General features: G+C 41.8%; 1 protein-coding gene across 4 annotated transcripts in view; it reads left to right on the forward strand.

Moving 5' to 3' along the window:
• The window catches only part of LOC310913636 (serine/threonine-protein kinase Sgk3), a 55531-nt gene that overhangs the window by 3501 nt on the left and 29400 nt on the right, over nt 1-22630 (forward strand). Inside the window, exon 1 of one of the 4 annotated variants that reach the window (XM_083869233.1) lies at nt 19161-19358. The exons of 2 other annotated variants lie outside the window; for them this stretch is intronic. The gene's annotated coding sequence lies outside the window, so the exon portion shown is untranslated. Of the gene's footprint in view, nt 1-19160; nt 19359-19862; nt 19885-22630 lie in introns of those variants that run through there. One more of the 4 variants, XM_083869236.1, reaches the window with a different exon arrangement.

The raw sequence follows: 22630 nt of genomic DNA on the forward strand, positions 1-22630 counted from the left end.
CCAGGAGAAGAGGCTCAGAGATATGGAATGGGTGGTGACAGCTGTTTGTAGTCCCAGTTTAGAAGTTCAAACCTGTAAGCTGAAGTGGGGAAAGTGCCAAGTGTTTCTTTCCAGAAAGCCCCATTTCCAGTGCAGGAATCTCCATCCTGGGTCACCACTTTCACACAGTGTATCTGTGTGGCAGTAGGTGTCACCCTGCCAGTTCTATATTATGCAGGTTTTTAGATGGTGTTTTATGTGTTCTGTGCCACAGATTTGTGTGTTTGTGTTGTGACCTGTAACTCCATTCCCTTGCCCAGTTCTGTGTTAGGGTTCTTTCTCCCTACTCTTTAACAAAGGAAGAAGTAACATTTTATCTTCATGTGACCTTTTCCTTCCAGTTTCTCAGACAGTCTGTGAGCATCATCTGAGGAGGAGATGGAACTTCCTTATTCCCTCATATTTGAAATGCTTTGCTTTGCAACTATAGTTTTTCTGTGGTTTAGGGCAGGAAAGCACCTGGGGGTTGGGGGAGTGTGGATAAGCAAGATTGATGTCTAAATTTATTTCACAGCTCCTTAATTCAAAGAGATGGCACATCTTACTTCTTGGCAGTCTTGTTTGAAACTGTGAGGGCAACTGGCAAGCTGCTAGTGCTGACTGTCTTGCCAAATACTATTGCAAAATACTGCCAGTGGAGAAGTTGCATAGCTTTACAGACTGTTATGTTTCTCTGGGAGTAAACCAAAGGGGTACCAGCTTCTGATCCTTTGCCTCTGATGAGAAGCAAGACTGATATGTTTCCATTGCCTTACGAGGCACCATCATGCTGCTTTCTTGCTGCTGTCTCTTCCAGCCCTTGGGATTACTTTTCCTTCAATGGTATTTCTCCATCTCTTGCTTACTGTTGTGAAATAACTGAGGAAACAGAACTATTTTTAAAAATCTTCACTATATGTTAATTGCACAATATTTTGGAACAGACATTGGACAAAGGAAATCTTTGCCTCCAATCCTGGACTCAATCTTGCTAATGCAACAGGTGCATTAGAATAGATTTGCTGTGCTCCACAGAGTTATACCCCATATTTGAGTGTTTGTTGAAGAGCCATCCAACTGAAGCCAATCAAAACTATTTATCAGTATAATATAGGATGCAAAAATCTGATATCTAAATATATGCAAACTGTGTGCCAATTACTGAGACCTTGTAACTTTGCTGTTAAAACAAGGCACGAGTTAGAAACACAGTTTTATTTTTCAGGAACTGCCTTGATAGCTATTTCAGAGCTTTACATCATTAATCTGTGCCCAAATTGGTATTTTAATGAGAAAATGGGCACCTGTGAAGACTATTGTCCCATGGTGTTGTATATAATATTGCATTACAATGACATTTTTGAATTCAGCTAGGAAGAAAAGCTGAAGGGGTAAGTGCTGCTCATGGATAAACATCTTAAATTGCACTGTTATTCTGGTTAGAAGGAACCTTGGAAGGTGGTGAGTTAATTCACCAGCTTGAGTTAACTCCTCGCCCTGACTGTTCAGACAGGGCTGATCAAGGCTGTGTTTTTCTGGGTTTTGAAAACCCAAAGACAGAGGTTCCACAGGCCCCCTGGACACCCTGTCCTAGTGGTCAGTTATCTTTGTGGGGATTTTCTGTCGCCCTAAGTTTTCTTGCCTTGTGAGTGTTTGCAATTTTGTAGTGGAGATTCTCACCCAGCGTCATGTAAACTATGTGTATATTTAGAATTATCTACTTTGTTTACATATTTCTCCTCTGGGAGGAGAAATATGATGGGTGGTGATGTTCACCTATAAGGTTGAAGAGGTGGCAACCTGTGTAGCCAATTTTTTGCCTTCTGTAAAAAGTGTATATAAATAGAGTCAGAAAAATTAAAATAGAACCTTCCTGCCTGACCTTCTGCTGTCTGGCTCGTCCTTTGTGTGTCTGATATTGTGACAATTTTCCTTCTCATGCAATGCACCAGAGAGTCTGTCTTGGTAACCTTCTCAAAGACATTGGGAGGCTGCTGTTGGGTGCCCCCCAAGCCTCTTCTCAAGGCCAACTAAATTAGTCCAGTTGCCTCCAACGCACCTAGAGAATGTACTGCAGCCCATGACTGACTGTGTTTTGGCCTCTTCCATACCCTGTGTAGCTCCTGCTTAAGTGGAGGAATGTTGGATGTGTTAGGATGCAAGTGTACTTGGTCTGCATGACTACTGTGTGTTTATATTATAATAGTTTAGATTTAGACTTGTTTTGTTTGTAAATTCATAGTGTTAAGTGTTTATGAACTGGGATCACTATCAAACTCTATCATTTGTTTTATACTAAGTTTAGTAAATAAGTAAGGAGTGAACATTCAGAAAATGAATGCTTTTACTCAACCATGGTAGAATTTTCAGTTTATGGTACGTGTTTTGGTTTAATGCTGGGAAGAACAGAGAAGAGGGACAGGAGGTAATTAAATAAGAAAATAACTCCAGTACTCCCTTTGGATGGGGCTTAACCATACCTTGCAAAAGCAAGATGCATTAAGTCTACAAGTTTGGAATGCTGCCAAAAACTACAAAACAGAAAAAACTTATGACGATTAAGAAATAAAAACTACCTGGCAAAAGTATCCAGGCTGTCAAATGCCTTGAAAACAAGTGCATCAAAGAACTAGGAGACTTCTGCTTCTTTGCTGCCATAGCAGTGGTGCATCTTGAATATATTAAAGTGGAGGGTGGGTGAGGGGGGGAAAGAAAAAAGCTAAGTTTTCATGAAAAGGTAAGTAAAAAGAGCATGTAGCATTAAGGAGTATGTAGCAATGCTTTATGAGAGGCGAGAAGTGAAACAGAAGGGGCTTATTTGGAGTCATAGTGAATGCTGATTTCCTAGAATCCAATTATCCAATTAGCCTCCTGATTTTTTTTCTTTTTTTTTTTCAAATAGTAGGCCCTCCTGTTTCATTTAAGCAATAAATGTAATGCTGTTAATTTAATCTGCCAGTACTCATGGTAAATGGTAACTAACTTGTTTTTATCAATTGCTCTTTAAAAGGGGTCACAGGTTTTTCAGACTAGCATGGAGATGGTTAAGCAGCATTTTAATATCTAAATTTCACCCTCCCAAATCAGCCTTTGGTAAGAGAATATCTGTTGTCTTTGGAATTTTTGGGACTAACAATTCTTTTTTGCCATCCTTTGGTTTTCAGAGCCCTGACAGAAAAACAGATGGTGTTTCTCTGTCAGGGAACCCCAAAACTGTCCCTTAGTTGTGTCCATAGAAAATAATGTGACACTTGCAGCAGTGACAGAAAACCAATTACTGTGCTCTGGTGAGAGAATGTGGCCAGCATGCTACAAAATTTTCAACTCTCATGGTGTAAAGTGTTTGTGTGAAGAATGAACTGTGCTGTTTGCAATGAGGTTTTACATCTTGTGCATGTGCCCTCACACATTATATGTAACTCTAAAGGCATATGCCAGATAGATTGGTTTAACTTCACTTTTCTTCAGAATTTTTAGGAGGTTGGCTGCCTCTTTGGTGCTCTTTTCATGTTAACTAATAGGTTATGTGGTGGATGAATAGGATTCTTTATAGAATTATCTAAAACCAGGCACTGATTTATTTGAAAACAAAGGGTTTCTTTAGAGCTAAGTTTAAGCTGGCATTGCCATGAATCCTAGAATTATTCTACATTTAAATGAGAGAACAGTGATGCACTTGTACTTGGGCTTTGAACAGCACAGAGCTGTTGATGAGAGACTTGGAGGCTGCTGAGCAAATCTGTTTAGGTTCCTTTGCTGAAGTTTCCAAGCCTACTCTTCTCTCCTTACAGATGATGAGAAGCAAAGCTAAAAAGACACTATAAGTTGCATTGATCAGTTTGTTTGGAGGAAGGCAAGTTTTTTGCTGGTGTGTGATCAAAAAATGTATAAAATCCTGCTCTGTAGCAATCTGAACACATTCTTTTTCTCTGTTTTGCTTTGGGGTGTGTGGGGTCTAGAGCATAGCAGCTAAACAATACCTCACTTGTTTATAAAAAACCTTGGGAAGAAGGGGTGAGAAAGAAGAAAATATTTACAGTAGCTTTCTACCCAATTAAAATCAGAAGGCAGACTAAAAAGGAAGGAGTTCATCTATGGTCCAAGCCAATTAAAAGTACATTTTGCTGCTTGGATGTTAATTTACACATCCAAGGCAATGTAAATTTAAACTAGAAACTTGACTTAACCTCAGCAGTTCAGATGAACTTCAGATTTATGACTCATTTAGTTTTGGTCATAGCATCTGGGTGTTCAAGCACATTCTATGTGAATTGACATTAGAAATTCATAAACTGCCTTAAAATGTTAAAGCTGTGGAGTACTTCACCAGAATGTGTAAATAATGCCTGTCTCACAAACATAGCTCTGCAACACGAGCTGGCTCAGATCCTCAGTTAAGATATTCTTATGTTTTATGCCCTCAGCCATTTATCCCCTTGTTTAATTACATGGGAATAAAACCAGATTTCTGTAGCTTCTCTCATGTATTAAAAAGGTATCTTGAATTTCTGTGCAAGTGCTTTAATTGTATTTGTTGATATTTGTTGAGATTGTTTGTGGGGTTTTACACATAAAATGTGGGTTTGTTTATAAAGGATAGAAATAGAGGTAGAAGGAGGAATCTCATAACAGTTACCGGGTTTTACTCAGAAATTAAACTGCAAACTTGTCAATGCATGCAAAAATCAGTTTACTGTTTTACATAGGAGCATCACTTGAAATGACCTGAAAGAAATTTTATCATCAACCACCCAGTCAAATCCTGGATAATTATTCAGGGAACCATGCTGGATGTGTGATATGCACAGAGTAAGAAACAAAACAGTCCTTGAGAAGGAATCTGAAGGGGCTGAATATTTCAGAAGCTACAGAGCATAAGGAACAGAGACAGCCTTGCAGCTCAGAATCTAAACAGGGACACACACAGACGTGCACAATTTGACATTTCTTTAGGAAAAAGAAAGTCCATGAAAAGAAAATATGTTGATATTAGGAACCGGCAAAGAGAAACTGTAACATGCTTTGTCTTGGTTACTGCTCTCTGACTTGGCAGCTGGAAAAGATTGGTGACTTGGGTGCTTGGCCCTTTGTTTTGATTTTGCTGTTTTAATTTATGAGTCAGAAAGTGCCTAGACATAGGTCCTCATTTAAAGAAAAGAAAAGAAAAACAGAAAAATAAGACAGATTATTAGCTATGTTATTTTAAAGCAAATGCAGATGCTAAGTTAAAATATTGTGATAGTTGTTCCAGTGTATTTACAGATCTACCAAAGATGTCCATATGTCACATCAGATGTCAGTTAAAATGGTCAATATGCTGTCTCAAATAATTTACTGGCTGGTGTCTAGACAGTGAACACTGTCTATCCAGTCATGCTTGATGCTGCAAAGCATTTAGATCAATCTAACAGTGGAGGAAAGCAGTGTTGTTCTGGTCTGCTATGGCTGGTATGTCCTGCTTTGGTCTCTGCCACATGGATGCTATGGTTGGTCCCTGGATTCCTCTGGTTTGGCTTAAGATGAGTCTCTGTTACAGTATTAGTTCAGTTCAAGAGCGTGCGTTTGAAGTACATCCCTTGTGGTTCGCTCTGCTGGGGGACCTTGTGGAACATCAACTGGATTCCTTTCAGATGAAGTAAGATTGGAAGATGTTCTTCAGGAGTGTTTTTAGCACTGAACTAGGCACAGGTGTTCTGCCCAAGGACCAGGCTAAAGCTGGGGTTGAAGCAAAACATACAACCTACCCTGCCAACATGGGTCATGCGGGTGCTGCATCTTCAGCATCAACTGTTATCCTCTCTGTGGATATGCTTTTCTTGCACTGCATTATTCGTGAAGGTAACACTGAAACAAAAACTGCACCAAGCACCTGGAGCCTGCCTTTTCTCTTGGCTTCAGGTGCAGCCTCGTAAGTCATCGCTCATGAAAGTGCAACACACCTCTGAAATAGCAGTCTCATTTTTTATCTTTGTTTTTCCCAGTTTCCTGCCTGTCACCTGACTTCCCTCAGTGCTTCTCTTTGTGTTTCTAAACCACTTCTTCCCCTCACTTCTAGTTTGCCACCATGGCATTCCTCAACCCTTGCTCCCAGCCATAAGGTCTCAGTCTCAAGTAGTCTCTGCCCCAAATATGCAATCTATGTTTCATGAAGAAGTGCTTGCTTCAGCTGTTTTTAAAGCTCTTTCCTGGTGAAATCTGTTCCATTGCTTCACTACCCTTCCAATGTTTTTTTCATGTTCTTGTCTCCCCTCCTCCAGTGCTTATTAACCTGAACCCTTTCTGTGCTCATTTTAAGCTCATTAGGACTTGTCCTGAAGAGACAATTCCCTTCTCTTTGAAGAAGTCTTCCAAGGTAACAGCCACCCCTCAAGTGGGTTCCCCCCACCCCACACTAGCTTGTCCATCCCACCTCCCCATAAGTCATATTTTCTAGACCAGTTTTCATTCTTATTTCTGTTCCCTAGATGCATATAGGTAGGACCACATCTTTCCTAGGTATTCAGACACAGAGTGAAGTAGAAGGACTTCTTTAAGTTCAGCGGATTATCCTCAGGCTTTCCACTCTTATTTCATATCTCATAGCAATATTTGTCTTAGAACAGCATGACATCTGTCTTAGTGACGTGCTGTAGTCTGAGGCCTTGTTTCCCATCCTGTATTCCCATATTAGACGTTTCCTGCCCGTGGGCAGTATCTTGCATATAACCTGCTACATTTCTCTCCGTTCTTCCAGATCACTACTCTGTCCTGCTGATGATATATTTAACCTTTATTCCTCACATCCAGAACTAATATTTAATCTTACTGCATCTCTAGCCTGGTTGTTAAAATACCTCAAGGCAGTTTCAAAGCTTTTCTAAAGGGAAGGTGTGACATCTGTGATTTCTCTCCTACCTCTCTGGAAGGCTGTCAGAGGAAGTTAGCAGTGTGATTTAACAAATCTCATTTGGCTATTACTTAGGATTATCTTCCAGGTGCTTCTAATTGATCTGTTTTGGATTGTTTTCCCCAGGAATTTGAAGTTAAACTGACTCACTGGGTCTTTAATATTCTTACCTGTTGTTTTTCGTTGCTTTGGTTTGTTTACTTGTGGTTTTTTCCATTGTGCAGATGTGCCCACACTTCAATTCACATTCGCTGTTTCTCTCCCGTTCCTCCTGAAATCCTACCTGTCATTACTATTATTTATGCCAATCATTGCTTGCATTTGACCCCCTTGGTGAAGACTGATGTCCTAGACATGATCGTCTTCTGGGTGTCATCTCTCATCAGCTTTTCTCTGTGTTGACTAGGGCCAGAAGGTTTTTCTTGCTCTTAAGCTATAAATATGTTGATAATAAGGGTTTCTTTTTGTTGCTAGTTTGGGTTTTTTTGCATTATAATTCTTCCTTAACCATGCTGATTCTCATAACTATGTACTTCTGCAGATTTCATATTTATTGCTAGCAATTTGACTATGTTTTCACATTCTGTGCCTGTCTTGACAACTAAATCTTGTGCTACTTTTTTATTTTTACACAAGCAGAGATTATCCTGTTGTATTGTTTTGTAGGGGAATTGCTGCTTCTTTCTTGTCTCCCCTCTTACTGTCTCTTGTGTTCACACTCTCTTTGCTACATTCTTGAGCTCCCCCACCTCCCATTTAATGACGTTTAATCAACTTTTCTTCTGAACTGGTTGCTTCCCATTTGTCTAGAAACAAATCTAAAGGATCTGCTGCCCTTTTTTAAATGTAAAAGAAAATCTGAATTTGAAATAAAACAAGATTAAGTCTACACTAAACTTAAATGCTGTCAATTCACAGGCCTTTGCTCCTTATACCCTGTGACTGTTGAGATACCACATGGTAGCAGATTCCTGTTCAGGCTCTTCGGTTTTACTTTTAAGTTGCCAGTTGTTTGATATGCAGATTTGAGATATCAAACAAATCACCCTGGTGCTGGTAGGTGGTTTTTAATGGCTTTGTTTTTGTCTAAACTGATTAGCCCTATCATTGCAAATGGCTTGTTCTTGCAAGGCTTCAGACTTTTTGGCTGTCATTGTGCTTGTTGCCTGTCATTGTGCACAGTGACAATGGATCTACCATAGTGGGAAATATCAATTTCAAACCTAAGGAGAGCGTATCCTTTCAGATTTACAAAATAACAGAGTGGTTTGGATTGGAAGGGACCTTAAAGGTCATCTAGTCTCCATTTCTGGTCTGTAAACTCAGCCCATTCGTGGGATGGTCCAGATTTTGTTTCACAAGTTGTTGATACTGTACGAAGGTCAGATGCTGACTCCAGACTCTCCCAGCCATGGATGTATTTCCTTGGCTCATTACAGCAATGACAGTAGAACATTTTAACTGAACCACTCCATCAGAATGAACAGCTGCTTGATGTGGGTGACCTCAGCAATTAACTGAAATGCCTCCCCTTGCTGTTTTGAAAGGGGAATGCTGTACTGCATTCCACTCCCAAGAGAGAACTGAACCTTTGGATGTTCATCCTTGGTGACACCAGTGATGCTAAAGGCTTACCATTGACTTGGCTCACATCCAGGGTGAGTGAAAAAGGCACCTGCCCTGCTGTGGGAAGCCTGTCAGTTTGGCACTTCCCCTGAATTAAAGCTGTGACATGTGCTGCCACACTTTGAAAAGAAAAGGATCTGGTTAAAACGTAAGACAAATTCCATAATTTATGTGTTCAGAAGATACTGATGATTATTCTCTGACACTTTTTTTTTTGCTATCTGATTTACTTACTTTCATGGTAAATTTGTCCCCTCCATATATGTTGGGGTTTTTTTGTTGGATGGTTTCTTTCTTTACAAAACAAAACCTCAAAATAATAATTATTATTTTAGTTATAAAGTAAAGGAGTGTGGGTTCTACATGTTTTCCTCTCTCCTTCCAGACACTACAGGAAGTCATGATGGTCTCTCCTCTCAACCTTTCTGGACACACAATAAAACAAAACTGAATATAATCTTACGTAAATTAAATAAGTAATCCCAATATCTTGTTTTGCATTCTCCCGTAATTCTAGCAGCCATACAGGTTTAGTTTGGCTCTACCTGCCCACCATGGTGAGATATATATGCTTTCAAATTTTCTTTTATGTGAAACATCCAAAACATCTTTTTCTTTGGTGTTCATTTGATGTTTTATTTGTTCATTTTTGTCTCACTCAACCTCTGGTCCTTTTGTTAGTTGATAGAAGTTCTACTGCCTCTTGTTTACCCCATAAATTGCTCTGTCTTGTCTGACTTGGGACATCCTTCCCGTAAAACAGATTTGAAAATATGGTACAAGTTTAACTGTGCAGGTTCATGTTATGGTTTAACCCCAGGTGCAACCTCCCCCTGTCCTGTTGGGATGCAGAGGAGAATTGGAGAAAGGTACAACCCATGGGTTGAGGAAAGATAAGTTTAAGAATTGAAATAAAGTAAAATATAATAATTATAATAATAATAATGAAAAAGGAGAAAATGGAAAGAAGAATAAAACCCAAGAGAAAGAAGTGATGGACAATACAATTGCTCAGCATGCCCTGATGCCCAGCCCATCCCTGAGCAGTGATTGGTGGCTCCTGGCCAACTCTCCCAGTTTATATGCTGAGTATGATGTTCTAAGGTACGGAATATCCCTTTGGCCAGTTCAGGTCAGCTGTCCCAGCTGTGATCCCTCCCAGCTTCTTGTGCACCTGCTCAGTGGCAGAGGATGGAACCTGAAAAGCCCTTGACTTAGGGTAAACACTGCTTAGCAACAACTAAAACATCAGTGTGTTATCAACACTATTCTCATACTGCATCCAAAACACAGCACTGTACCAACTAATGGAAAGAAAATGAACTCTATCCCAGCTGAAACCAGGACAGTGCACAGTGCATGCAATAAAGTGCATATGAAAAACTTCATTTAGCAATTGTGACTATGGGAATGCTGGAAATAGGAGTCAGCAGTGGAAACAGCCAACTTCCTTACTGTGACTTTAAAAGAATCCCGATTACTTCTGCATTTCTCTTCTCAAAATTAGTCATCATTCCTGTAACAGTGAGAAATAAACAGTGGTTGTATTTTCTGACTTTGGATGAGCTTCTAAATCAATCAGGGGAGGTAGATGGGTGAAAGATGAAAATGTCCACAATTACCCCAACTTTATTTGAACAGAGGTGTGTGGTGAGGACCCCTTGGCTGGACATTGCCCGGCAGCCCAGGCTCCCCAGGGGAGGTGACCGCAGCAGCAGGCAGGTGTCCCTGAGGTTCTGGTGTGGCAACAGCTGCTTTCGGGAAGGCATAAATTGGTAACAAACAAATCAAAAAAAAGAGCAGCGTAGGCCTGGGAGAACCACAGTTATGTAAAGGTGAACAATGAAACATTATTTCTCAAGTGTGTATTTTGAAGGGCTGTTACCGCAACGCTTTTTAAATAAATGAAAGGTACATTTGAATCGGAAGCAATTTGGTGTAGCAAACTGCTACTGACTCATCCCAGACCTGTGGGGAAACAGAGCTGCTGTGACATGGGGAGATTTTTGAGTGCTTGCATGAGATGTGCTTCAGACGATCCAAGAGAGAGATCTTAGTACCCTCCTCCAACACTGCTCCTATTAGCATCCACTAGCATGGTGCACATTCCAGTTAGGAGATCCTTATCGCCACTGCAACTGCATCCAAACAGAGGTTGATTGTTGGTAGCTTCTTGAATGCTACACAGATTCCATACATATCCTGTATTTTAATACCAATGCAGTAACAACATATTTATCAAGAGCTTCAGTGCAGGAGATGTATGTCGAGTTCTCATGGCTTTACAAAATCTTTTATCTTCTTTCCGGAACAAATTTTTTTCCTTAATTAAAAGATTTATAACAACCTTTAATGAACCAGGTTGACACAAAGATTGCCATGTAATTAGAAAACTATGACATTTTGCTCTTTTGTGTTCTTGTGCGAACTTAGAATTGTGCTGTAATCTACAAGAACTACTTTAATTTGCACAGCATTGTTGGAGAAAACTGTAGTTGGAATAAGACATGCTCTTGATACAGTCAAGAGTAGCTTGGATTGTGTGCAGGAACATTTTCTTACAAAACATTTGAGTAATTTGAACAATGACTTCAAGAAAATACCATGTCTTTTAAATAATCTGGTTCTTACTGTGCCTTTTAAAATGGCTGTATGTACATCAAAGGTAAATGTCAATAGATACAATTTTGTAATAATTTCTCCTACCTTGTAGTCATTTTCCATGCTGTAACCTACAATATCTTGCCTCGTTCTGTGTGGTCCCTACCCTGCAACACCACAACACCTAACATCAAAAAATTGTTGACCTCAAATATTAAATAGTGCCACGTTCCATTTTAGAGCTGCAAATGGAACAGTGGTATTCAATTCAATTAGTATTGAGATTAAATGGATTTATTTAATTGTTGCTTTATGCTCCATACTTAGATATACAATATTCCATTAACTGGCTTCTACTAGATTGCTGTATTATAAAAAGAAAGGTAAGTTAAAATAAGTTTAGTGGAATCCAGAAGTTGATCATCTGTACCTGCTTCTTGTTGTATTGGCTTTACCTGGTATAAGAGGACCATATGCATCTTTATGTAAAATACTGCTGATGTATCTTTATATAAATCCTTTCTGAAACTCACTTAAAAGTTCAGACCCACATGTACCCTTCAAACATTGACCTGTGGTTCCCAGGATGGAAAATGCGAAAATGAAAATGTTCTTGGAGAGCAAAAATCAGACTCTCTGTCTAGAAGATGAATTGTACATCTTCTCTGTGGGTCAGGAATAGGGTTGGAAATCTGGCAAACCTGGGAAATGACTAGATAAACAAGTAAGCAAAGTAAGGTCAGCAAATAATAAACTTTTGAAACAGTCTTAAATCTGTGTCCTTTTTGGATTATAAGATACATCTTCCTGCTTTGATGGGTTGGGTTTTTTTCATTTTTGCTACCTTTTTTCTACTCTTGAGTTGGTGCATAACAGTGCTTTAGTGGAATTCATGTGTCTTTTGCCATAAACAGTTTGTTGGAAGTATTAATAGAATAGCAAAAACAAATCTGGCCTATTCTGTAGATCCTAGGCTGCCTTTAAAATGCTTTTATTTTGAAAAAAAGCCTGTGAGCCTTTTGTGAGCGAACATACACACCCCAAACCAAAGCCCTTGTTCACTTTCTTTTGACTAGAATACCAGTAAATAGCTTGAAAATGCTAACGGGGTCCTTGTGTCCTTGCTCATCTCTACAATTTGAGGAAGAACTCTTGACATTCTGGGTAGACCCCACCTACATAACATTGTGTGCCAGAGAACTTGTTTACCAAAGCATGTTTGTCCACCCCAGCCTGTATTTGCAATTCTAGTAGAACGTGCTGTAGCTGGGATTCAGGAGGCTGAAATAAGAAACATCCATACAGAATTACCACTTAGACAGATTTTTTTTCTTTTATACTTAGCTTTGGTATACCTTCCTGCACAAATTGCTCAGATCTCTTGGAAACTCAGAAACTTGACCTATTTTACAGAACTGTATTTATAAATGGAATTCCAAAGAGTCTTTGTTGACAGCAAAATGCAGGTCATACAGTGCTGTCAGTTGGGAGGTTTTTTTGGCAATTTATACTTTATGGGCTGTATTTGATAACTTCAGCTTGACGGCGCTTATCAGTGCAGTAATTTATTACTGTGTTTTATGTATGTCTGCTGAAACTAGTCCCAGAACATGTCAGCATGTACCAATAAGCTGTCTGTGTGACATGTCAAGCACATGTGTTGCTATATGCCTATAAAGCAGCTGGGTATCTTTGTCCTTTTGTTATCTATATATTCTCTTTTTTATTATTATTTTTATTTTTTTTTAATGTATTCACCCTTGTAGGACTTGGTGGTAAGCCAGGTCCAATGTGCTTCTTTTTTCCGTGTATTCTTGAAACCCATGTAAATCTTTTGTGCTTCCATGTGATCAAGTAGAGGTGGCTTGAGGCAGTATTCTCACTGTGGGTCTCTGAGATAACTGATAACTAAGGTAAAACTAGGCTATCAGGAGTTCAGCATTCACACTGCTCTTCTTCTGGTAGCTGAACTAGTTTGTGGAGGTTTCACTTGGGTACCTGCTCCAGACTGCACACTTGCAGTGAGTGAGGGCAGCTGCAGGGCAAAAAGAGATAGGGGCCCTGTGCCCTCTGATAACGGTGCTTCTCCTAAGGACACAGTTATGGTTCGGTGATGTCTCCCTGCCAGCTATTGGAGTGGTAAGGGAGCAGGATGTAAACAGCAGGGTTTGGGTCAGACAGTTCATGTGCACTGAATTCACCGTTCATTTTAAATGCCTTGCATGGTAAGTAATTTTTAGAAACTAATCATTGAAAAAGGTGAAACTAACCTGAGAAAAAGTACTCCATATATGGTAACAATAATACATCTTGGTGTGTGCATGAGGGAAGTAAAGAACTTGAGGAGGATGAAGTCAGGAAAATAGAGATACATGTATTGAAATTGCAGATACGGTATTTCACTGCCTGATACTGCTTTTTTACTTTGAAATTTCATCGTTCATTTATGCTATTGGCAGAATACTTGCTTGTGTACTAGTGTTCCTTTTTAGGATATGCTTCAGTTGATTTAAACCAGTTTTCTTCTGAGCTTCTGTGAAGAATTTCTTTGATGTGGTGCTGCTGTCATTTTTCTGGTTCATGTTATACACACTCTGTGACGTTCATGAAATTATGCAGTTTATTACTGTTTTTTCTATAGTTTTCCATCATTTTGATTTGTGGTGTTTGCTGTGCTAAGGGAGAGTCCATGTAGTGTTGTTGCAGATTGTGGTTTTGATACTCATTAACCTCTGTGCTCCAGGACATTCTTCTTGTAATACATGGATCATCATCTTTGTGTGTGGAGTGCTGGAAAACTGGCAGTTCACTATGTCACTATGAATGAAGCCTCCTTTTACTTGCCAAGTTCTTATGCTTTGTCAAAAGATAATACTAAATCTTTCAGCCGTGTTTAAGTGGCTTGTGGTAGTTTCTGGTGGGTTGGTTAGTTTGCTTAGGAGAAGAGGATGAAGTATGTGTTTGCAATGAATCAGTCTTTTAAGTATTCGTTTCATTCCTTCAAATTGAAAGACTGTCATCTGAAGACATTCTGTAGCTGATCTAGCGTACAAAAAGAAAGTAGGGAAAGAACCATTTCCTCTGTGCAGCTCATGTAAAACTGAACCATTACTCAGACTCCTCTAATAAGCACAGGCAGGCAACTATGAAAATGAGTTAAATGAAATCTATTAATATGCATACATTCATTAAGTGTTACAAAACCAGCTTTGGTAAAGAACAGTTACCTGGTGATACTGTTGCTTGCACCTGCATTGTGAGCTTTAAAGCTTGCCTGGCTGGCATTTCTTCCACAGTTTTAACTCTCAGGCTTTCAGCTAGTTCACTTCCCCACCAAACGTCTTCTCTCACTTGATGTTGTCCACGGTAGCCTGTGTTTTCTGGTAATCTCATGAGTCCTGGGAGTCTAACAGGACACTGTTTTCTCCCGTGCACAGCTCTTGGGGCCACACTTTGCAGTGCCCAATGCCTGCTCACAGCTGGCCCATGCCCAAGCCTCTCCAGTTCCCAGTCAGACCGTGGGGTATGAGCGTAGCCTAATTAGCTGCCAAACAAGAGGCTGGAAAGCAGTGTGAGAGTAACAGGGCAGGTGCATATCTGTCTTCATACATTTATGGGGTCTCTGTGGCAGCCAGAATCCCTGGTGTTAGACAGTACTAGCCCAGAGTTGCTGTGCCTGTGTCACTGTGAGGGCCATCCATTGTGGCCTGAGGCCTTTCCAAAGGGTGACATCCTCAGGCTGCTCAGTGCTGTGCAGGTGGGTACAACCTGCTGGGAGTTGGGTTCTTGGATTAAAACAATTGTCACGTATGATGTTAACTACAGTGGCCAGGAATTGTTTCCTGAATGAAGTCTAAGTTAGGGCTTGATGGGCTAAAGGCTAACAATAATTATTTAAAAGATTGCTTCATATCTATTACTGTATCATGTTTGGAGGGTTTTAAACAGACACATTTGGTTTAACTGGAATTAACAGTTGGCAAGATGCTGCCACAGAAGTTGTTTTAATTCCAAGCACCACCTCATCTTAGTGTCCAAACCTCTTGACTATTAACAGTCTGTTCTGGGGCAAGGAGGTTGTGTTTTCCTTAGTGTGAGGAGTAGGATACAAAGCTTGGTGTTAACAGAGATAGGCTAAGATACTCCTTTGAAGATGCAAGAATGGAAATGGAAATGGAAAGCTGTGGTGTTAATGTTTGAAGCTGATAGTGAGGTAATGATTTTGTTGCTCAATGACCTGCTGTGTTTTAGAGGTAACTAAAATTTTTGGACTATGCTTGTCAAGTGGTTTAGGCTGGGCTTTTGTGTGAATAATTACAAATTTGTGTGAATGTATACAAAATAATTACGAATAACACAGAATAATTACGAATTTGTGTGAATGCATACAAAAGTTTCATGGTGTATTCATACAGACCAGTATTCACAAGCAAAACTCCTGGCTGCATTTAAACAAGTCATCTGTATTCCTGCTTGTCTCTGTCTTACAATGTTTTTTTATGCTCTCTTTTTTTCCCTGTATAGTTCTTTTGATGTTATAAAATGAGACTTTTGATCTTTGGTCAGGGACAAGGTTTTCATACTAATTTAAGGACATTTTCAGTCAAAACAGAACTGAATAGTTCATATTGTTGCTACCTGTTCTTCCTTGGCTTGGAGAAACATGTTAAAGGTGACCTCTTGCATTTGCAAGGGGTTGAGATGGATCCTTCATTTCTCCTCTCATTTCTCATATTTTCCACCCCCACTACCCAATCACTGATATTTCTTGAGCAAAGGCTTAAAATAGTTGGGATGGCAGCACACTGCACGGATTTATAACATTCCTTAGAAGCAAAGTACTGCAAAGCAGTGGAAATGAGATTCTCTGTGTGTGTTACTACCCAGAAAACATAAGTGGGGAATGCAAGGGAGTTCCTGGGGACAGAAATGTCAGGGTGAATGCTGACCTTTAACTTCACTAAAAGGCAAGTTGAGTTCCGTGCATTTCTCTGTGTGCTATGCAGTTAACCATCAGGTATCCACCTTAGCATTAGAGTATTAGCCTTTAAAAGCTCATCAAGCAAATCTGTAAGTTAGGATTTATTTAAATTTTAGTACCTTAACAGTGTTTTGCATAGTATGATGCACTAGACAGGTGAATGTGCTGTAGAATTCATTCAGGCAAATTACAATTTAAGAATATGTACCGTGTTGCTAATCTCTAATTACCTGCACCAGAATAGGGAGAGGAACTGCATAAAATTAACCGTTTGACTGCCCAGTCTTCAGAGGGATTTTAAGTGTGAGGAAGGGCAAATAGCTACTCTTTAGTCAAAGGTTTAGGGCCTAGACTGTGTGGACAGCTGGATAGTTAAATTATCTCCCAGCCAGGGTCATCTTCTCACCTTTCCTGGGTTGAGGCTGTACTGTAAATCAGTCCAACAGCTCCATTTAGGTGATCTGCTGACAAGTGAATGATTAACTGAAAACTATCAACCAGACAGCAGCAGAACACTGCTCAACAACTGCAAAGTAAAATAGCTCTTGAATACAGATTACCTGCCTAAATTATTTGCCAGTGAGTTATCCTAACTGACTGAAGTTCAGAAGCATTCTGGTCTGGGGCTCACCACAAGAAGTCCTAACAAAGCCTCTTTAAAACCTCTCCAAGAATACAGAGGCAAATACCTTGCCAAATCCGAAGGAACAAGAAAACTAGTTGCTACAATGCCAAGTCTCAATATCTAGCAGTACCTGTCCAAAAGCACAAAACTCCAAAATCAGGAAAGGGCAGGTTAGGATGAGAAAATTCCTCATTTCTTCCTGCGTGGATTCTACTGAAATGGAAGCTTGTGATCCAGTTGACTTGTAGCTTGTGTGTACACAGTTACAACACACTAATCCAAACACTGACGTATTTTAAAAACTGCCAGACTGCTTCTCTGATTTGTTTTTGGAGAGTGCTTGGATGACTGGCAGTGCCTGACACATGAGTGCAGCATTATGCAGGAATACTTCTGCAGCAGGACTGTTCAGAAACAGGATCTTCTGAATTGCTTCTTGCCAGATACTTGCCAATACCTGTGGCTGTTGAAATGAGCACCGTCATGTCCTGTCAGGCCCAAACACAAGTCTTGTGAAGACAGGCTTGTAGAACTTCTCCATAATCAATAGAACAGTTCCTGATGACAGCTTGTGGGTTTTTGGGGACACCCTTGTGTTACATTGGTAATACAGTAGAGTGGGGCTGCAGTATTTCCACACTTGCTCATTCTTTTTATGGCTGTTGCATGCAAATCCCAAGAAACATTTCAGGTATTTATAGGGAGGAAGCTAAAATGGCATAGGCTTTTAACTCATCCCGAGTGTTACCATTTGCATTAGATATTCCCTGTCTCTTAAGCCTTCTCTGGATGTTTGAAAACACAGCAGATCCTCAGTAAACATGAGGCTTTAACTTACTAAATGGGTGTGGTGGTCTTTTCTGTTAAACAGAACCCATGCTAACTCCTGTCTGTCCCACACTTTTAGATCTCATTAACAAAACAAAGTGAGGAGTGATACTGTCACTAAAGGAGCTTTTTCCCTCTCCTAGAATTTATGTTTATATAATTGTTTCACGGCCTCAATTTACTCAGGAAAATCGACCAAGTTGCACATCATTTTAAGAAGTCCAGTTGAATTTTAACGATGGTATTGAAACTTACCCTGAAATTTCAGAGGTTGCAGAAATAGTTCCCTAAGTCTCATTTTCCCTGTGTTCCTGCTCCTGCCCATACGGGAGGAGGGCTGTCATTACAGCGGCTGGGTGCTTTAATGTGGGCACCCCTGGACACTCTGAAGAGTTAAACTGAAACCCCCTCGTGTGCACAGGGGTGTTTTAAAGCTATTTTTACCAGAGCGTTGCTGTTTTTTCCAGCGTTTCTGTGGGGAGCCGCCCAGCAGGAGCGGGAGCATCTCCCTGAGGGGCTGGGGAGGGGAGAGGGGACTGAAACTTTGGGATGTGGGGGGGAAGTGGAAGCTTGCCCCTGAAAAAAAAAAAAAAAAAAAAAAAAAAAAAAAAAAAAAAAAAGTTTTTTAAAGTATTTTATTTTAGTGTAGCTATACAGACATATATATTGGGGGGAGAGGATCTCCCAGCCCGGGGCAGGCCGGGCTCTGGGCTCTGGGCTTTGGGCTCTGGGCTTTGGGCTCTGGGCTCCGGGCTCCGGCTCTGGGCTCTGGCTCTGGGCAGGCCGGGCTCTGGGCTCTGGGCTCCGGCTCTGGGCAGGCCGGGCTCTGGGCTCTGGCTCCGGGCTCTGGGCAGGCCGGGCTCTGGGCTCTGGGCTCTGGGCTTTGGGCTCTGGGCTCCGGCTCTGGGCAGGCCGGGCTCTGGCTATGGGCTCCGGGCAGGCCGGGCTCTGGGCTCTGGGCAGGCCGGGCTCTGGGCAGGCCGGGCTCTGGGCTCTGGGCTCTGGCTCTGGGCTCTGGGCTCTGGGCTCTGGGCTCTGGCTCTGGGCTCTGGGCTTTGGGCTCTGGGCTCCGGGCTCCGGCTCTGGGCAGGCCGGGCTCTGGGCTCTGGGCTCCGGGCAGGCCGGGCTCTGGGCTCTGGGCTCTGGGCTCTGGGCTCTGGGCTCCGGGCTCTGGGCAGGCCGGTCTCTGGGCTCTGGGCTCTGGCTCTGGGCAGGCCGGGCTCTGGGCAGGCCGGGCTCTGGCTCTGGGCTCCGGGCTCTGGGCTCTGGCCAGGCCGGGCTCTGGGCTCTGGCTCTGGGCTCTGGGCTCTGGGCTCTGGCTCCGGGCTCTGGGCTCCGGGCTCTGGGCAGGCCGGGCTCTGGGCTCTGGGCAGGCCGGGCTCTGGGCTCTGGGCTCTGGGCTCTGGGCTCTGGGCAGGCTGGCGCCGCGGGCGGGGAGGGGCGGGAGGCAGGAGGAGAGACGGAGGGAGGGAAGAAAAGAAGGAGGGAGGGAGGGAAGAAGAGACGGAGGGGGAGAGAAAGAGAGAGAGGGCGGCCGCAGCCTGCGAGCCCAGGCGGAGCCGCCTTTCCCTTTCCCTGGGCGCCGGGCCCCGGGCGCGCTGTGCTGCGGGGGCGGGCCATGGCCGGGCCGGGAGCGCAGCAGCGCCTGCACTTCCTAGAAGTCCGGGAGACGAGATAGAGGTGCCGGGGTGAGGGCGAGAGAGGCTTGGCTTCCTTCCCCAGGTTCTGGCGGTGCGGTGGAGCCGGTGCTGTGCCCGTGAGGAGCAGGAGGAGGAGCGGGAGGAGGAGAGGAGGTAGGTGCGGGTCCCTGGTACCCAGGGAGGGAACCCGGGCGGCCTCTGCGCTCTCCTTCTCCTCCTTCCCCTCCTTCCCGTCCTTCCCCTCCTTCCCGTCCTTCTCCTCCTTCTCCTCCTTCCCCGACGCTGAAGTGTCTTAGGCAACGCTGCCCTGTCGGGATTCAGGTACCCTTGAGGAATTTAATTTTGTGGAGGTTAATTAAAAGCCCGTTGTAAAGTGTTACGGCTAAAGCTGTTTTGACAGCTCGTCTGGTGTTTTGTTTGCTTTGGTTTTTTTTTCGTGTGTATGTGTGTTTATGTGAGTTTTTCTCCTCTAGCAGCTCGTAAAGGTGTAGCTGCTGCTTCTGAACGTGCAGTAGTTTTGCGGGGTGGAATGTGCGTTTCTTATTCCCCGCTGAACTTAGGTTGTCATGCGGGTGCCGCATTTCATCACAGCACAGCGGTGTCACCTGAATGCCCCCACGGCTCTTCCTGCACTGAGGATTTCTGTGAATGTCACTTGCTGAGTATCCTTGTAGCCGAGGTTTGTTTATAACTTCTGTCAGACGTTCCAAGTGATTTTATAGACATACACAGAATGGGACTGTATTTTTAAGGGTTGATTTTACTGTATTTTGGATTCTTCTAACATTAGTGTTGTTTCAGTCTCAGTATCTAAACATAGTTCTGACTTTTTTTTTTTTTTCTTCTTCACCTGCACATCAGTCTCTTCAATGACTGTAATATGAACTAATGGTAAAAACAGAAGTTGCATATGGAGGAGTATTTTCCTGAAGGCTTAAAGATACTTTAGATTTCAGGAAAAATTGTTACTAGCTTTTGGAAAGCTTTTTGGAAAGTTCAGTGTTGTTAAGGTAGTCTCCATGCATGGTATTTCTTAAAACTTAAAGCTAGAAAACTGACCTGTTTCTTAAAAGACACTTTGAGATCCTCGTTTAGATCAGAAATGCAGCATAATTGATTTGCCCATGTGAGTGAGAAGAACTGGTTGTTTTAAAAAAACTTGGCAAAGCTCAAGAGGCAGGCACTAGTGGTTACGTGATAATGTAACATAATAATAATAACAACTTAATGAGTTAAAATTGCTTTCCAGCCTCAAATTCCCACCTGTGATGTAAATGACAATCCCACCACATCTGATGTTGCTGCACCAAATTCTGTTTTCTGTACATAAGCCACTAATCTGTGAATCCTTATGAAGTGAGCCTTCTCATTCTCTGTGCAGCACAGAAATATGTGAGAGTTCAGTGTACACTCTTACCTGTGGGAGTCTGTAAACTGTCCCTGAAGAGTGGACATAGAATACTTGCTGTGGTTGCGCTGATGTATCAGGATGAATCAACTGGTGGTGAACTGGACATGCAGTTTGTACATTGCTAAAGGGTCTTCCCCTTGCTTGCCTTTTATATTCCAGTGTTCAAGTTGTGGCCTTTTCATTATCCAACAGCTTTATGGTTCTAGGCAGCCATCAATTCTGTAAAACACACTTCAAAAGTAGGATTTCTGGATTGTGGCCTGTAGGATTTGCATATTTCATTATGTTGTTATCACCTATATTCTGTTATATGGATTTCACCCTTTTTCTGATACATAAATCCAAAATCCTGGAACTCTCTACATGTTCAGTGCAGTAACATTGTCTTAAACAGATTGGAATTCTCTCTTTATGTAGCAAAACTGAGGGAGTTCAGTTGGTGACTTCTGTTGAAGGTCATGTAAGAACATGTCCAGTATATCTGGAATTGAAACATGGCGTTCTCTCGTTTAATTTTCATCCAGAGGGGTAAAATGAGGCTGGATTATTTGCTTGGTGTTTACTGAAGTCTGACTGCCCTCTTATGTAGAACTGACTATGTTGCAGCTGGCTGCTGTCAGCTGTCTCTAAGACCTCTTTTAAAGTAGCTTATGGTGCTGTTGCTGCAACTCTTGAGCTGTGCTATCCTTAGGCATCTACATTTAAAATTTAATTGGACGTGGTGTATAGGCAGACTGAGAAGGCGCACCAAGAAATGTGCAGGTAGCAAGTGTAATACAAACGGGATTTTTTTAAATACTCTGTGTAAGTTGTACCATCTGAGGCACTTGGTGATTCTTGTGGATACTATGGACACAGGCTATAGTTGAAATTATTATGGAGATGTGTTCAGGATTAAAAGACAACTGCCTCTTACTGGCAGTATTTGTTCTTTAGACTCATTTTATTACTCAGGCCTTGCTTACCACAGCAGAGAACCTGTGTTCTGTCATGTAATAAATATGAATGCAAATAGGTCTAATCCAAGCCATGAATCTTGTTATATGCCAGTTAAGAGTAATTTACTGGAGCTTCTTTTGGGAGGTGGAGCAGAAGGGATGGTCTTGGGTGCAGTACAGTCATGGGAAGGCAATGTTTGCCTGACTTCTCCAGAGGAAATTTGATAGAGACATAAAGAGAGTAATTACCTGTTTTATTTGTTTGGTTCCTTTTCACTTTACTTGCAATCCTTTCCTCTTAAGTAGAAAGATTCAGTTGAATTGGACTTTGCCCATGTTGCTGCAGAGGAGGGGTGCTACTAGAATTTTTTGAAACTGCTAGGTAGTGGGTGGATGTGTAAACAGGGAGCAGTCTTTTTCCTTTATACCAGCAGCTGAATTCTCAACTCTCTCAAATTGTACTTAGAAGGGAGTGTGGAGATAAGCCTGGGATTGACTAGAGTATTTTGGTTAGTGCTCTCTTTTTTAAATTCAGGTGAAGTCTCACTAGAGGTCTACCCTTGTGACTGTGTTAATGTATTAAAAATTGTATGTTATGTGGTATTTAAAAGGATGACTTTTGTGAATGAAACCTGTTTTCTCCATAACCTTGTTAGTGAACAGCTTCTGGCCTTCCCTCTGTCTTCAGAGATTAGAAATCTGTGTTTTGCTTTTGACTTTTTCTGAAGCATTTGACTTCATGTACAGTCCCTCATCCTGTAATTCTTTCGCACTGGATTCTGCATATCTTGTCTCCCATTTCCTGTGTGTCAGCTGCCTGTCTGGTAACAAGAATGGAACATTATTTCTCCACAGAAAGGTTGAGAAAAAGTTGACTTTCTGGGTTTTCTCCAAGGTTGTGTAAGGTCCAGTGATATGTTGAGCCATTATCAGTGTATTTGTGGAGAAGACTGGGGAAGTGATGAAAAGTATGCCAAAGTTGATACTTTCTCTAAAGTTAGAAGAAATAGGGTAGTGTTTATGGTGAATAATAGGTCTGCCTCCTGTGCCTTGCTTTCAGTTTCTTTACATGCAGG

This window comes from Zosterops lateralis (genome assembly GCF_965231275.1).
Source record: "Zosterops lateralis genome assembly, chromosome: 1".
NCBI classification, from domain to species: Eukaryota; Metazoa; Chordata; class Aves; order Passeriformes; family Zosteropidae; genus Zosterops; species Zosterops lateralis.